This window comes from Ictidomys tridecemlineatus, chromosome 9, assembly GCF_052094955.1.
Source record: "Ictidomys tridecemlineatus isolate mIctTri1 chromosome 9, mIctTri1.hap1, whole genome shotgun sequence".
Taxonomy (NCBI): Eukaryota; Metazoa; Chordata; class Mammalia; order Rodentia; family Sciuridae; genus Ictidomys; species Ictidomys tridecemlineatus.
Window position 1 is genome coordinate 130,704,011 of NC_135485.1, and position 18,415 is coordinate 130,722,425.

At 37.6% G+C, this 18,415-nt stretch overlaps 1 protein-coding gene across 7 annotated transcripts in view; it reads left to right on the forward strand.

Annotated features, from left to right (window-relative positions):
* Inpp4b (inositol polyphosphate-4-phosphatase type II B) overlaps positions 1–18,415 on the forward strand; it is a 750,819-nt gene that overhangs the window by 76,452 nt on the left and 655,952 nt on the right. For 6 of the 7 annotated variants that reach the window (XM_021727898.3, XM_040293274.2, XM_021727894.3 and 3 more), the window contains exon 2: positions 299–357. The exons of the other annotated variant lie outside the window; for it this stretch is intronic. The gene's annotated coding sequence lies outside the window, so the exon portion shown is untranslated. The remainder of the gene's footprint in view (positions 1–298; positions 358–18,415) is intronic. 7 annotated transcript variants of the gene reach the window in all.

Sequence of the window (18,415 nt, forward strand, 5' to 3'; positions counted from 1 at the left end):
GTCATCATGTTTGGAACTTTGCAAGTAAGGGTGATGTCTGCCCAGGAGCCGTGACACAAGCACATCCTTATAATCTATAAGGAAACTGCTCTCATGATAAGGGCATTACTTTACTCACCAGGGCAGAGCCCTCCTGGCCACTCACCTCTCGTCCGGCCCCACCTCCCCACACCTTCTTCACTGGAGAGTAAGTTTTCAACATAGGGGACATATTCAAATAGTAGCAATGTGATTTTTTTTTTAATCATCCTAAATCTGGTATCTATTTTAATAGATTTTATTTTTTCAACTCTTTCAGATTTACGGAAAAATCGAGAATACAGAGAATTCCTGTGTACCTTACACGCTTCCCCCATTGTAAGTAGCATTTGATGTCATTAGTGAACAAATGTTATTATTAACTGAAGCTCATAATTTATTTGGATTTCTTTAGTGTTTAACGTCTTTGTGCTTTTCCAGAATACCATCCAGGGTACCACTTACATTGAGTTGTCATGTCTCCTTAGGTGTCTCCTGACTGTGACAATTTCTAGCCCTCTTCTTGATTTTGATCACCTTGACAGCTTAGAGGATTACTGGTCAGGCATTTTGTAGAATGTCCTTCAATTTGGATTTGTCATAGTGTTTTTGTGATTGCACAGGAGTGATGGTTTTTGTGGGGGAAGGAGGTTGATAGGAGAGGTAAAGTGACACTTGCATCACATCGTGTTGAGGGAACATGCTGTCCACATGATTTACCACTGTTGATGTTGACTTGATCACTCAGTTTGCTAGGCTTTCTTCAGGTAGAGTTACTTGATTTCTCTAATCATTTTTGTTCTTTTCCTGTGGAAGGAAATCACTACGTTCCGTCCATACTTAAGGAGTAGGGAGTTATGCTCTACTTCTTTTATGGTGGAATAGCTTCATAAATTATTTGCAATATGTCTCTTATTCCCCATTTGGCAATTCAAAATTAATTCATATCAGTATGCACTCTTGACTTCTTATTTAATTCTCTGGGTTATAATCCAGTCCTATTATATTTGTTGCTTAAATTGTTCCAGTTTTGGCTAAAGAGAGCTCTTTAACTTGGGTCTTCTGCCCCTTTTGGTGTATTCCCCTTAATCCAGCGTTTTTGTTTTATTTGTGAACACTTTCTTTCTGCCACTATAAAGTGCTCTGGGGTAATCTTTTTATTTATTTATTTTTTGGTTGTTGATGGACATAATAACTTTATTTATTTATATATACATTTAAAAAAATTTTTTTATGTGGTGCTGAGGATGGAGCCCAGTGCCTCACACATGCTAGGCAAGTGCTCTACCACTGAGCCACAACCCCAGCCCCACTATGGGGTAATCTTGTGTGCTTCTTGCCCCATCCCTAGAACTTGCCATTTCTCCAGAGATTTCCCTTTGTTGGAGAAGGATATGAGAGTGGGGGTTGCATGCTTTTTTTATTTTATTATTTTTACCTTGTTAGGCCCTCCTAGTAGACAGAGAAATATGTGTGCATACTAACCTGGGAGTATGAATGCACAGACACACGTGTGCACATGCTTCGCTACACAGAGGCATCTTTATAGTAAGCTGACAAGACTTCCTAACTGATGGCTCAATCCATTGCCACCTGAATTAAGTCTAGCTTCCTTCGCTTGCTTTTCTGCAGACTTCCACCCTGACAGTGAGATTCCTGGCTGGATCCCTCCATTTACTTCCCATTTCCTTAACTATTCAGCTCCACTGTATTTGGATCCCTTTGTCAGAATTGTTCAGTTGTTCTCTTGGGAGTTCTCTAGCTCTTTATCAGAGCATGGGGCTCATGCACAGTTTCTTTTGCCTTGAGTCTTGCAGTCTCTATTTAGATTCAAAGTCACTTAAACCGGCATTCCCCCCCCCATCCCTTTCTCCCCACCCCTTTTGGAGAGTTTGTCTCAAAAATTTTGTAATACATTTAGAGTCTCTCATCATAGCCTACATTACTTCCTTGACCTCCATGGTAATTTATTTAAAAATCTGCATAAACTACATTTATTCTTAGTGCTATATGGGTTTCAAAACTGCATAATGTCATAAATTCACCATTATAGTATTGTACAGAATAGTTTAATCACCCCACCCCACCCCCCGCCCATATGCTCTACTTACTCATCCCTCCTTGTCCCCTTTGGAGCTCCAGGCAATCACTGATCTTTTAAATATCTCTGTAGCTTTGCCTTTTCCAGAGTATCATATGGAATCATACAATGCACAGCCTTTTCCAGGCCAGTTTATTTCACTCATCTGTATGCACCTGTGTGATCATGACCTGAGAGATCATTTCCTTTTATTACCAAATAACACTGTTTTGAATGAATATACTAGTTTGTTTGCAAAAGCTTAAATTATTGATTTTTAGATGTTTCTTTTTAAAAATGGATTCCTTTATTTTTCCCCCCTTCCACAGGTTAAAATTTTATTATTAAAGACATTATTTACAATTAAAAATAAGCAAGCTGGATGTATTCATTTTATACGGAGCACTCCTCAATGTATGAATGCATTTTTAAAACTTATTTCTTACATACATGACTATAGTGGAATGCATCACATTCATACTTATCCATTCATGGCACGATTTTTCGTAACTCTGTGTATAAAGTATGTTCACACCAAATTATGCCATTATACATGAGCTCTTTTTTGCATTACAATTCTTAATACACCTTTATACCACAATTTATCATATCTCTGTTTGTATATAAGGTATGTTGACACCAAATTCATATCTTCATACATGTATTTTGTATAATGATGACCATCTCCTTCCACCATCTTTGCTATTCCCCTTCCCCCTCCTTTTCCCTCCCACCCCTATTCCCTATCTAGAGGTAATCTTCCTCCCATGCTCTCCCCCCCTACCCCACTTTGAGTCACCCCCTTTATATCAGAGAAAACATTAGGCATTTGTTTTTTTGGGATTGGCTAACTTCACTTAGCATAATCTTCTCTAATGCCATCCATTTCCCTACAAATGCCATGATCTTATTCTTTTTTAGCACTGAGTAATATTCTTTTGTGTATAAATGCCACATTTTTTAATCCATTCATCCACTGAAGGATACCTAGGTTGGCTCCATAGTTTAGCTATTGTGAATTGTGCTGCTATAAACATTGATGTGGCTGTGTCCGAGTAGTATTCTGTTTATACGTCCTTTGGGTATAGTCCAAGAAGACAAATAGCTGGGTCAAATGATGGTTCCATTTCCAGCTTTCCAAGGAATCCCTATACTGCTTTCCAAACTGTCTGCACTAATTTGCAGTCCCACCAGCAATGTATGAGTATACCTCCCCCACCCCCATCCTTGCCAACACTTGTTATTGATTGTCTTCATAATAGCTGCCATGCATACTGGAGAGAGATGGTATCTTAGAGTAGTTTTGATTTGCATTTCTTTGATTGCTAGAGATGATGAGCATTTTTTTGTATATTTGTTGATTGATTTTATATCCTCTTCTGAGAAGTGTCTGTTCAGGTCCTTGGCCCATTTATTGATTGGATTATTTGTTTTTTTTTTTTTTGGTGCTTGTTGAGCTCTTTATATACCCTAGAGATTAGAGCTGTATCTGATGTGTGAGGGGTAAAAATTTGTTTCCAGGAAGTAGGCTCCCTGTTCACCTCACAGATTATTTCTTTTGCTGAGAAAAAACTTTTTAGTTTGAATCCATACCATTTGTTGATTCTTGGTTTTAATTCTTATGCTATAGGTGTCTTATTAAGGAAGTTGGGGCCTAATCCCACATGATGAACATTAGGGCCTACTTTTTCTTCTGTTAGACACAGAGTCTCTGGTTTAATTCCTAGATCTTTGATCCATAAAATGGATGCCTTTAATGCTAGAAATTTCTCTCTAGGTATCTGTGTATCCTACAAATTTTGATACTTCCATTTTCATTTCAAAAATGTTTATTTCTTTTGAGATTTCCTTCTTGATCCAAGGTGTTATTTGGAAGTGTGTTATTTAATATCCAAATATTTTGGAATTTTAAAAATTACATTTGTTAATTTCTAGTTTAATTTTATTTTCATCTGAGAATATTCCTTGCATGATTTCTATTTTTAAAAAGTTTTTCAGGTATATCTTATGGCAATACCAATGTTCTGCTGTTGTGAGACTAAGGAGTCTATAAATAAGATCAAGTTGATTCTGCTGTATAATTCAAACATTTCCTTACTGATATTTAACCTGCTAGTTTTATGATGACTTTAGAAAGCATATCAAGGTGTGCAACTATGGTAGTGGATTGTTTTATTTCTCCTTTCAGTCTATTAGTTTTTGCTTCACATATTCCTAAAGATCTCTTGTCTGTTGTATACACTTTAAGGAGTATTATGTCCTCTGGGAAATTTTAACTCCTTTGTCGTGATGTAATGCCTATTTTTAGTTTGAATAATTTTTCTTCTGCAGAGTACTTTGTAATACTGCTACTAAAGATTTGTTTTTATTGGTATTTACATGGTGTGTCTTCATTTTCTTTTTTCACTTTTATTATATCCATTTTTATGTTTAAATAGGATTTTATATGTAGAACATTTAGGTGTTTTTTTTTTAAAATTCTTCCTGGTAGTCTTGGTGTTTTAATTGCTGTATTTAGATCATTCATATTTAAGTGAGAACTGATACAGTTGGAGTAATATTTAAATACATCTGTAACTATTTTCTATTTAATGTTTTAGATCCCTTCTTTCTATATTTTTCTCTCCAGTTTTAATTGAACAATTTATGATCCCATTTTCTTTTCTCTCTTAACATATCAATTATACTGCTTTTAAAGTTTGGCTCTCCTAGAGTTTGTAATATGCATTTGTAGCTAATCTAATTCATTTTCAAATAATATTATATGGCCTAATAGGTACTTCAGGTACCTTATAACAGAATATACTCATCCCATCCCTTTAAACATTGTTAGCATTAATCTCATTGTTCAAATATAATAATGAATGGAAATATTGTGAATGTTGTATTGAACAAGTAGTTATAAATTTAGAATAAGAAAATTTAAAAAATGTTCTATTTTCTTTTATTTCTCTTCTGATGCTTTTGATTTGAATATGTAGATTTGAATTTCTAGCTGATATAATTTTCCTTCTCCTGAAGACTTCATTTTAGCCAGTTAGGTTTTCTGAAAGTGAATTTCTTCAGTTTTTGTTTGCCTGAGAAATTCTTTATTTCTTTTAAAATTTTTCACTTCATGATTTCTGGTAAGAAATATACAATTATTATTATTGTTCCTTTAAAAGTAAGTTGTTTTTGTCCTCTGAATCCTTTCAGAAATTTATCTTTGGTTTTCTTCTGTTTTAATATGATATGCCAAGGTTCAGATTTGGGGAAGATTTTATCGTGATTGGTGTTCTTCAATCTTGGTGAACTTATGGTTTTGGTATCTATCGTTAATTTTGGAAAAAATTTGGCCCTTATTACTTTAAATATTTCTGTAGCTCTTTTATTTTTTTTCTCCTTTTGGAGGAATGGAATACCAATTAGAATATCATAGACACACTGGAATACCAATACATAATTGAAATATCAGTTATGACCATTTTATAACTTTGGAACTTGTTCCATATTTCTTTTTTATTGTTCTTTCTTTATATTTTGGCTTTGGAAATTTCTATTGTCATATCAGGATGGTCTGTTTACTGAGAGTTCATTAAAGGCATTCTTCATTTCTTTTACAATGTTTCTGATTTCTAACATTTTATTTTAATTCTTAGAGTTTCCATATATTTCTACTTACATTGCCAATTTGTTCTTACCTGTTGTCTACTTTTTTCATCAAGTTCCTTTACCTGTGGTTTCGCATTTCCAATCTGATAATCAATATATTTCCTATCTGATTTTTGTTCTGACAGTTGCTTTCTTTCTTCAGAATTTGTTTTTTTTTTCTTGTGCATTATCATGACTTGTAAAATTTTAGAGGGTATGGTATGTTGGACAATAGCCTTGATTGGGAGATTTGTATTTCTCCTATAAGGAACTGGGCTGTGTTATGTTCCTAAAGCTATAGTGCAAAAAGTTTGTTTCCTCTCATTTCCCAGTCTTCATCTTCTTGTTTCTTGTTGAGCTTCCTTGAAAACTCCTTTGAAGTCGACCCTGTGTCTTGCTGCTGATTAAGTTGTCATTCATTCTTGTTATGCTGGAACCCTGTGGATATTGTGGCAAGGGTTGGGGTAGGAACAATGCTCTGTAATGCTATGATTGAATCTCAGTGTTTTAGTGAATCTCTGTCCCTGGGCTTTGTCCTCCACAACTCTTTCTTCCTTTTTCTTTTGTTCTTACCTTAAGTGAGACAGGAAATCTAAAGAGGATGCTCGTTGAATAATTGTTCTTCTCCAAGGTTGGACAGGATCCGGTAAAGTCTTTTCCAGAATGTTTTGGAAAATGTTCTAGGTACATTTTAAAGTAGTCTCATTCCTCTTCCTTCTCCCCAAAACATGAGAGGGTTTTCCTAGGATCTTTATTGTGATGACCTGGTATGGTTCCTGGAGGTGAAATCCACCATGGTTGGGGGACTCTCTAGACTTGGCCTCCAGAAGTTTCTCCTGTGAAGCTAGCCTACACTCAGCCCCCAACAGTGTATCACAATAAACATTTAAGTGCTTCTAGCAGTTATGGTTCCACTAGCTTTTGCTCCAGGTAAGTTATTCTTGTTTGTGATCCTCTATATTTGGTTATCCTTCCAGATCATGGAGTGGTGGTTTGGCATGTGAGATCAAATCTCTAATTGGTTAAAAAGGTTATTAAGTTTTAGGTTGTTCAGCTTTTTTCTTGCTGGAAGTATGGAAGGGATGACTTTTAAATTGAAAGTTCCTAGCATTTTCTTAGCCTTGAAAGTCTTAAATTTTCTTCTTCTTTTTGTTTTATATCAACACTATTATTAATTAGTGTCTCTCTTACGGGACTAGAACTGCAGAACTCTTTCCTCCCATCTGACTTGGTACCCACTGGCCAATGTCTTCCCCTTTCTCCTCTTCTCATCCTTTTCTCCTCTCAGCCTCTGGTAGCCCTCATTCCACTCTCTACTTGTATGAATTCAAGTTTCTTAAATTTCACATATAAGTGATATCATATGGTGTTTATCTGTCTATGTTGAAATATCCCACAGTACCCCCTAGATGTGTGCAATTATTTTTTGTCAATTAAAAATTCTTCTCACAGAGCAATTTGTCTCATTGTTTATGGTCCAGTGATGGACTTTTATCTGTGCTTGTTCATTCTGCTTGTTCTTTCACCTGCTGGGCCCTATTTGGAATCCTGATCCTAGTGCTGAGCCCACCTTGATGATTCACAAGAAAAAAGTGGGGGGAACTGGGAAAAGCATTATTGCACTTTCTTCTCTCTAATGCATATTTATATCATTTTCATGTTTTTCAGAATACATGGAGCATTCTAAATTTCTGCTTTTCATAATCCCACTGTAGAAAGATGTGGTATTTTAAAAAATTAATCTTCCACAAGGGATATATAAAAATAAAACTAGGAACTAAAAGCTAAGAAAAAGCAAAAGGGAACCAGGTCAATAAAAATTGTCTTTGCCTGGCACTTGATACTCCCCATAACATAAATAATGCCAGTATGGAAGATGTCCAATTTAATTTAAAATAAGGTTACTTTTATAAAGCTAGCCAGACAAAAAGAGGGAATAAGTCATTCCTGCTGAACCAGTGACCAGCAAGTAAAGTAATGGCCTTTCTGTAGTAAACCTTAAATGGCAGTAACTGAATTCTTATTGCTAAAGTGTTTATTTTCTAATGACAAGTCCACTTTCATGAGATTTTCTTTGATTTTACTGTGATGTTTGATATGTTTAATATTGCAATTCCAATGTTGCATACCTTAAGTGAAGATTGACACCTTCATTTATAAATATCAATTCCGACTGATCCTATGCAATTCTATCATCTTTTCCATAATCTCCTTTCCAGTTTCTAGTTTTTCATCTTTGGTTTTTTGCATATATATCTACCTTCACTAAATCTCAGATGGGAAATGTTTACCAAATCCAAGCACAATCATACACTTCATTTTTGCATGTTTCCTGGTCAAGGAACATCGTAAGTGCATATGGTGCCAGAGAAACCACCACCTCCCAAGGTGATGGAACATTACCCTGCCCCTATGTGGTTGCTTCCAGCTGTCCTCTCCTATGTCTACCCACAAGGAGTGGAGGTCTGTTTTCAATAGTACAGCCCATAGGTGGGGTCGTGGTGAGCCCTCCCTGGAAAGAGGATCAGCACTGGGAAAGCTGACTCACAAATCAAGGGAGATTTGTGAGGGACATTCAGTGAGTGAGTTTCCTGATGATTTAGAGGGAGAAGCTCCCCTAATTGTCCCTAAAGTGTAAATGCATCAGTCAGCTTTTCATTGCTATGACTAAAATACCCAACCCAAACAACTTGGAGAACAAAAAGTTGATTTGGGGCTCGTGGATTAAAAGGTTCAGTTTGTGGTTAACCAACTCTATTGCTCTGGGCCTGCGGCGAAGTAGAACATCATGGCAGAAAGGCTGGGTAGAGGCTGTGTGTGGCTTGTAGCAGCCAAGAGACAGAGCATGAGGAGCCAAGGACAGGATGTAGTCCAAGGCCCACCCAGCAAACTGCTTCCTTCAGCCACGCATCACCTAGCTACAGTTACCCGCCGTAGTCCATTAAAATCATTAGTCCTTACATGGATCAATCTACTGATAAGTTGTAGATTTCATGTCTGATCATTTCACTTCTGAACATTTCTCTATTGCCTAACTCATGAGCTCCTTGGGGGACATTTTTAGACCCAAATGCTAACAGTGAGTGACATACCTCATTCTATTCCCACTTTCATGACAACCACTCTACACTGATATCCAACTGCACCACTCTCCTGTTGAAAAATCTAAATTTTAAGACCATTTCACATGCACCTAAAGAGCCAAATCAGCGCTACTGCCCATGATTAAAGCACTTTTTAGCTCACGAGTTCAGGGAATATTATGAGATTGATTTCTCTAAGCCTCTAAGGTCTTGAGATAAATGAACACACAGACATTTCTCTACATTCTCATTAATTTTATATTCATAACCCCAAAAGAAACCATCACAGAGCTTCTGAGACCTTTATGAGAAGTACATTAAGATCAGATTCAGTCTAGACAGAATCGAATTTTTGTTTAAATTGAAAATTCTCTTCCTGGTGTTTATTAATGCCTTAATTTCTTAGAGCTAAATGCATCCTCAGCGTGTATCAAGTTTGAGCATAACTGTGCTTTTCTGTCCTGTTTCCCATCTTGATTAAGTCCTGTTGGTTCCATCCCCGAAAATTCATGTGAATCTGCCCTCTTCTCTCAATTTCCTCCGATACTCAGCTTCAGTTGAAACTCTCATGACCACTCTTTGGGGATTTTGTTGAAGGTCAGAGATGAGAAATTTTACTTGATTTGGTCATATGTGAAGATACAGACACTTAGCTTTATCGAATTGACATTAATAAACTGTGAAAATAATGTTCATTTTAAAGAAAAAATGTAATTCTCTCTAAATTGAACCTGAATTTATTTAAGCTGTCATTGAGATGCCAGAGTTGCCCTATTCTTTCTTGGCTACGAATATAAAATTGTATTTATTTAATAAATATGAGCTCTTTTCTCTGAACAGTGCTGTGGCTTGGGACACCTCTTAGATCTGCTGCCAGCATATTTTATGACTCCCTTAAAGTTTCATCTCTTCCTCCCTTTACTACCTTTTACCTCTGAGCACTGTGACCCTCATCCACTGCCTGGTTTTAGTGTCTTCTTTCACATTTCTTTCATCCTTCCTGCTCTCTTTATTGAATTCCTTTCCTTGCATTGTTCGTTTCTATATCATTATGATCAAAAGTCTAGTTTTCTGTTCTTAAAAAGTCAAATATACAGCCTCCTGAGCTCCTGGATAGAACATGGACCTACATCTCATGGCTTCAGGCACCATTTACTCTCTGAACATGCAGTGTCGAAATAAAGTAAAATAAAATAAGAAGGATGCTAAACTCATCATGGTCTCAGTGTACTCTGTTCAAAATAATGAACTCGAATAGCTGGGAGTTATTGATTTATAGGAAGAATGGAAGGAAAAGTTTTCTGATAGGACAGTAAACATTCACCATTCATGCATGGACTTCTGCTTTCATAACCTCCTTTGCTCCATCCTCTTGCTGCCTTTAATGTCATAGATTTGTGCAGACTCCAAATTATGTGCACGCTATGTTCCAAAAGTCTGCTTGTTGGGAAATTATAAGTCCTAAGATAGTGGGTCCTAAGGTAATCCACAAAATACCATCCAACACATAATGAGTTCAAGATAGAATTTTAATGCCTTCAGCATTTGTAAGTAGCATTCATAAAACGGTTTCAGGAAAACAAAATCCCTGAATCCTATCTCAGAACGCCAGAGACCATTTGCTGTGATTCTGTTCGTGACCGATTTCGAACCAGTGAACCACCTAAAAATCAGGCTTTTAACTCTACTTATATACATGAAAAGTTACTTTTGTTGTTCATATTTAAAAAATATAAACCAGTGATTCAGCAGACTCTCTAGAGGTACTTTGGTTCTTAGGCTCACGTGGGTAGGCAAAGTTCTGATTTAAATCCTAATTTCTCTGTCTGTATCAACGAATCCACCTCTAATGTGAAGTCCTATGTTGCTCGTACAAAATTTTACATGCCAGTTCAGGGAGTAGCAAATAATAAAATACTGTAGGACCCCTGCCACCACCACTATCAGAAAAAAGAAGAGGAAAAAAAGGAGAAAGAAAACAAAATATAACCTTGTACATCCCTGGAAGGAAAACTCTATGGATTTCTTACTAAAAATGGCTCCCTGCTAAGTGGTGATGGTGCTTGTCATGTTAGAATCACCACAGAATTTTTCAGCGTACCCACCGGCTGGATCTTACAATTGTATCTTACAGTCTCTCAGATCCACCCAGCTGAGAACTTACCAGGCTGCCATCGTTGGCTTTGATGAAAATGTGCCATGTTGCTCACTTGGACTGGGTGGGGGAAGTTCTCTCGCTGGCAGTTTGTAAGACTGGGATAATGCAACGATGAAGACCCATGTTGGAAAACTTAAAAATGTTTCAGGATCTGTGCCGTAAAGTTTTACGCAAATCGCTGATTTAAAGAAATAACAAAGCAGAAATAGCATCTGGAGACCAATAACAAACATCAAAAGAAATAGCCATTTCTGACTTCACCTGTAACGAGTGTCTTTGAACAACTCAAATTATTATATTTGCTGTGTTTGGGGAAAGAAAGATGAGTAAAATAGGTTATATGTGTGTTGAGGCTGATAGTTCAATAATAAGTAAGTTTAACCAGCTTTCTATTGGTAGGACAAATAACTGAAATAAATCAAGTTACAAAGAGAAAAGGTTTGTTTTTGTTGGCATGAATGTTTGACATTGTTGTCTTGGGTTTGTGACGGTATATCCTGGTGGAACTGCTCTCCTCTTGGCTGGGAAGCAAAAGACAAAAAAGAGGAGACTGTGGTTCCACAGTCCCCCTGGAGGACATACCCCAAAGACCTAAATATTTCCCTGTAGGCCTTACCTGTTAAAATTTCTACCACCTTCCAATCTCTGCAGCTGGGGACCAAGCCTTTAATGCATGGGCTTTGGGGGACATAAGATTCAAACCATAGCAATAAGACCAAAAGGAAGAATAAAAAAAAGAACATTTATTGAGTACTGTGTTAACTTCCCATTGCTGTAAGCAATACTTGAGATAAATTACTTTAAAAGGAAGAAAGGTTTGTTTTGGCTCATGGTTTTACAAGTCTCCATCCAGGGTTGTTTGGCCTGTTGCTTTGGATCTTGATATATTATGGTGTAGAGCAAAACTGATCACTTTGTGGAAGCAAAGAAGCAAAAAAGAGAGGGAGGGGCTGGGGTCTCAGTATCTCTTCAGGGGCATACCTCCAGTGACCTCACTTCCTCCCACTAGGCCCTGCCTCTTGAAGGTTCCATTACCTCCCAACAGCTAGGTCGGTGACCAAACCTTCAACACGTGAGCCTTTGGTGGACATTCAAGATCTAAACTGTGGTAAATATGCCATGTGAGGACTTCTGCATTTATCATTTCCTCCTCTCAATTTTACAATAAACTTCTGCAAGTACAGTTTGCCACTTTCTATGTATAAATTCCCTGATGCTCAGTTTATATAATTTGCTCGTGGCTTATCCAATATGGTGGTAAGATCTGTCCTCATGAGTACATCTGAGGCCTCTGCAGTCTTAAGGTCTTTTTCTTTGTTGGGATTCATACTTGGTTAAAGCTCTGCTATCAATCATCATCTTGAAATTCTTAATCATTTTGAACGAGGACCCTATGTTTTCATTTCATGTCGGACCTTACAAGTTAGACAGCCAGTCTTGGTAGTAGGCTCTGCCAAAGTCTGTCCATAGACATTCCCTAAAGACTCGTCTTGAAAACTATCAAGCCCTTTAAGTCATACTGAGGGAAAGAAAAGCAGCCTCAGGGCTGGCACAACAAGAAATTTATGCTCTGGAAACAAGACACTAGTCCTGAAGATGTATCATCCTCAAAAGAAGAATTTTTTCCCCATATGATCATACAAGCTAATGTGGCTTGAGGCATGTTATTAATTTTCTATTGTATATAATAAGGTACTACAGTTGTGGTATCTTAAAGCAAAAAAAAAAACATATCTGTTAACTCATGGTTTCTGGGGGTCAGTGGGCTACCTTCCAAGCTCATGTGGTTGATGGGATTTTGGGACTGAGGTCCTCAGCTCCTAGAAGCCACATGGAATTCCTGGACCTGTGTTCATAGGTAGCTCACCTCGACTGCATTTTCAAGCCAGCAGGAGGGTCTTTGATGCTCCCTTTCAGTCTCTTCAATCTGCTTGTAGTGTATCACAAGAGCCATGTCACCTTTACCACCAATATTGGTTAAAAACGAGTCATCAGGGCAGAAGTTTACAAACAAGACCTTAATGAGAAGAGGTGGGGAATAGAGTATTGGGGATTGTATAGGGTCTATTTGCCACATGTAGAAGTCCACAGTTGTAGAAAACTGTGTCTAATTGGCTATATTAGATTCAAATTGAGTAGTTAGAATGAGAGAAATCACAACAAATTTCTCAAACCTTAGAGATCTGGATCTCCCCCCCCCCCAGATATCTCTAAGCACTTTTCCTGAAATTCTTATATAGAGATGTTTTCCTGATTATAGCCTGGCTTCCTTATATTCACTTAGAACATTCTATAATTCCTGGCAACTTCTAGTACCCAAGGGAGCCCGTGCAAGTGATGGGCCTGTGGCTTGATGACATTCTCAAGAATTGTGCCTGTGATTCCCAGTACAGCCCTCTGACTGTACAGGTGGATCAATTTTTGAGGACTTGGTAAAATGCAGAATCTCTAGCCCCTTCTACACCTGCTGAAGAAAACTCTGCATTTGGGAAGACCCTGGGTACTTACTATGCACATTAGTGTTTGGGAAGCACCATGTTAGACCACATGCTGAGTGGTACTGCTGTCTTAGGGGCTCCACCCATCTTGTTTTTGTCTTGGTCAGAGCCAGTGGGTAATAGACCTTAGCTCACAGCTGGTAACAGTCCTGACAAGTAACAGTAAGAGCAATCAAACTGCTTTGAATTAATATAAGTCTCCAGGGTCAGACAAATTACATCCTTGGGGTACAGAAAGAATTTATAGCTGTGATTAGAGAAGGACTGCCAGTAATCTGGAGAATCACAGGGAGCCAGAGAGGTGCCATTTTTTTTTTCAAAGAAAGAAAAAGATGAATCCTGAAAATTACTGGGTAGCACGCCTGACAGCAATTTCCTACAAAATTCTGGAAGGAATTATTAAACAGGTAACTTGTCAGCTTTTAGAAATAGAAATGGTAATCACAGGAATCATGCCAAATTAACCTCATTTGATTTTCTTATAATGTGTTTTCAAGACCGCTAGGCCCAGGGGAAACCATAGGCATGATATTTTTTATTTTAGATAGGTATTTACAAAGCTCCTGATGATATCCTTATAGGTCATGTGCAGAAATAGGGCACAAATAATAGCACAGCCAAATGAATTCATGGTTGGTTGAGTAATATCCCCTCTAGGTTGCATCGCAAAATACTTTGACAAAAGGAGTTTGATGGTGTTTGAAGGAATGAATCCCTGTACCATTCAGAGTTCAATTATGGAATGATATGGAATAAGGGATTATTATAGAGCTTTGACCTTGTATAGTTGGGGGAACTGATAGCATGACAGAAGCTCAAGGAGAAAAGATGGATGAGCAGTAGAGGAGAGCTTGGGAAAACTGGGATGTATGAGGAGAATCTGGGTCCTGCTGCAGCCTCCAAGTTTCCATTTCTCATGATGCGGTTCTTGGTGAAAGAAAGAGAAGCTGAAGGAGTTGTGGCCCTGGCAGCCACCATGTGCCAATGAGGTCAGCCAGTGGATGGAGGGCAGATTTCTAGGAGCTGCAGCAGTGCTTGCTCTCTGCTGTTGGCTTCCAGTCTGCATACATTTCTCTGTGGTTAGTAGGTCTCATCTCAGAACTAGGTAGAGGAATTATGCGAAATGTAGTTCCAGCTTAGCTGAGCTGACACAGTTCAAAGCTAATACAGACAGCAGAGAGTCCTGTCCTTGGCCCTTCCCTGTTGACTGAGCATATTGGTGCAAAATGAATGGCAGCACATGCTGGATGGCAGGATCCCGAGGAAAATATCAACAACCTGACTCGATGCGAAAGGCCCTTCTGGACCACCCCCCCGAACAGCAGCACCTCGCTCCCCAGCATCCTCAGACCTTGTATGTTATCTTCATGACACATATTAGGCTCTGTTAGAATAGTTTTTAAAGTATAATTGTCTAACTTATTTAGGGATAAAATTCATAAGTAGACAACAGAAGCTATCTAAATTAATTTAAAAGAAAAAAGTTTTGAGCATTTTATCAATAGCAAGAACAAATTGGAAATCAGGATATGGGAAAGTTAATGCACATTTTACTTATATTAATAGGAACAAGGGAAGTAAAATTCTTATTCCCTTTAAGGAAAGACAAAACTATCATAGTTTAAAAGAAAACGAGCCACCACACAGCAGGCTAAAGAAGCAACATTGTACCATCATATCATTTGGTGTGGAAAAAGCATTTGACAAAATCCAATACTCATTTCTGCTACGAACTCTGACCAATTTATAAACAGAGGGGAATTTCCTCAACTTGATAAAGAATGCCGACATAGTTTTGTACTTAACATCAAACTTTAAAGGATAATGAGATACATTCCTCCTAAATAATATCTGATAAAGGACTTCTATCAAAAATAGATAAAAAAGTGTAACATTAAAACAATCTAATTTTTTAAAGAAGTGGACAAAATATACAAACATATCACACTAAAGACATTGTACAGATTATAAATAAAACCAGAGACCCTGCACCTAACAGAGGAAAAAGTAGGCCCAAATCTTCATCATGTCAAATTAGGCCCTGACTTCCTTAACAAGACTCTTGAAGCATGAGAAATAAAATCAAGAATTAATAAATGGAATGGAGGGAAACGAAAAAGCTTCCTCTTAGCAAAAGAAACAATCAATGACGTAAAGAGAGCTACATTTTGGGAGCAAATTTTTGCCACATGCACATCAGATAGAGCACTAATCTCTAGGATATATAAAGAACTCAAACAGCAAAAATACAAACAACCCAATGGGCTAAGGATCTGAACAGACACTTCTCAGAAGACATACATTCAATCAACAAATATATTTAAAATGTTCAACATCTTTAGTAGTTAGAGAAATGCAACTCAAAACTATTCTAAGATTTCATCTTACTCCAGTCAGAATGGGAGTTATCAAGAATACAAGCAATAATAAATGTTGGTGAGGATGTGGGGGAAAACCGCACATTCATACATTGCTTGCGGGACTAAAAATTGCTACAGGCACTCTGGAAAGCAGTATGGAGATTGCTTAGAAAACTTGGAATGGAACCACCCTTTGACCCAGCTGTCCCACTCCTCCGTCTATACCCCAAAGACCATAGTATAGTACTGCAGTCACATCAATGTTCATAGCAGCTCAATTCACAGTAGCTAAACTATGGAAGCAACCTAGATACCCCTCAATAGATGAATGGATAAAGAAACTGTGGTACATATACACAATGAAATATCACTCAGCATTAAAAGAGAATAACATTATGGCATTTGCAGGTAAGTGGATAGAGTTGGAGAATGTAATGCTAAGCAAAGTGAGCCAATCCTCAAAAAACAAAGGCTGAACATTCTCTCTGATAAGGGGATGCTGGTCTATAATGGGGGGGGGTAGGAAAAATGGAGGAACTTTGATGGGGCAATGGGGCGGGAGGAGTGGGGAGCAAGAAAGATGGTGGAATGAGATGGACAACATTACCCTAGGTACATGTATGACTGCACATAGGGTGTGCAATCAGAGAAATGGAAAGTTGTGCTGCAATTATGTACAATGAGTCAAAATGCATTCTGCTGTCATATATACCTAATTAAAATAATAAAGAATATGTAAAGGTTCTCAGCATGATTTTTTATTAGAAGACTTCAATTTACAACACCTAATGAGAATCTGTTATGAGTGCTTGTTAGAATAGTTAAAATAAAAAAAATACAATACCAATTGCTGGAGAGGATGAAGAACATCAGGAATTACAATCCATTGCTGGAAGACATGCAAAAGTTGATCACCCACGTTAGAAGAGATTTGGGCGGTTTCTTGCAAAGCAAAACATACGATTTGGCAATTGTACTCAGGCATTGGCTCAATGGAGTCAAAATCCTGCTTGTAAAGTTTATAGCACTTTATTCATAATGACTAAAGCATTGAAGCAATCAAGATGTCCTTCAAAAGGGAAATGAATAAACTGTGATGTAGCTTCATACTATAATGAAACATTATCATTCAATATAAAGAAATGAGCTCAAGTCACTGAAAGATGTGGTTGAATCTTAAAGACATTTTGCTACATGAAGACTACACGTTATGTGATGCCAAATGTATGGCATTCTGGAAATGGAAAACTACAGAGATGGTGAAACACATTAATGGTTGACAGATGGTCGGGGGAGTAGAGGACAGTTTGAGTGAAATACAGTGTTATAGTTTGTATGTGAGTGAGACAATGAAAGAAAGTTTGGAGGAGAAATAATTAGGTGATAGCCTTAGCCTAATCTACTGAAGTGGTAGGCTGTGGCTGGAGAGGGTGAGAATTGAGGTGTGGCTTTGGGTATATATTTATATCTGGGGAGTGGAGTTTCTCTCTCTGCTTCTGGATCACTGTGATGTGAGCTGCTGCCATCTGTCATACTCTTCTGCCATGATGTTCAGCCTCATCTCAAGCCCCAAGGAATGGCGCCAGAATTCTGTGGACTGAGACCCCTGAAACCAGGTGCCCTCCAATAAACTCTTTCTCCCCTATAGTTGTTCTGGTCAGATCTTTTAGTCACAGAAGCAAAAAAGCTGACTAGAACACACAGGAGATATCTTAGGATGGTTAAATAATTCTGTACGATAGTGTAACGATGGATGCATGGCACTGTGAAGCAAGCAGTGGCTCAGAACCCACAGAACTTTCCAGCATGAGTGGATCAACAAATGCAAATTTAAAAACCATTAGGGTTTTGGAGGATTTGAATGATAGAATACAGAATTCTGTTTTAAAAAATAATTCAACTATATTCCAGATATATTAAATAATGTCACTGAATGACATGGGGAAAATAATGATTTAAGTTAACTTTGGAAATGATTTGGATCTATAAGAATAAAGTCAAAAGGAACTGTACTGCACTCTAGTTGATAAGGTTGTTCTCACAGGGTTACAGGTTAGCAATTCTGATGGTGCTTATGAAAGTATTCTGGCATCCAAGAGTTATATGGCTGGTTGATGGTAAGAGCCAGATTTCTCATTGTTGGAGTGGGAATTTACAGAAAAAGGCAAGGCAGGAGGCTGAAATGATTCAGGTAGCAATGGATTAGAGTTGGAGATATATCAGTGTGGACTCATGTTTAGCTCAGTATAGGGACAGAGAGGTCCATATGCAAATATTTTGAGTTACGAATATATATGGGTAAATGTACATACATATATGTTTTTCTGTCAGCTAAGAGAGGCTAGAAATGACCATCTCATTGGCAGTGGGCATATCTAGCTCTCAGTTCTTGGTTTTTAGTACCATTCCTTAAAAAAAAAAAAAAAAAAGCAAACAAACAACAAGGAAAAGATAGGGTACCTAGGAGTCATGGTGATTTTAGATTCGGGGCAGGAGATAATGCAAGATGAGTTAGACAAAGCATCTGTAGTACCTGAAAGTAAGGAAATAATTGAATGAGCAAATAAATTAACACAAATAAACAAAAA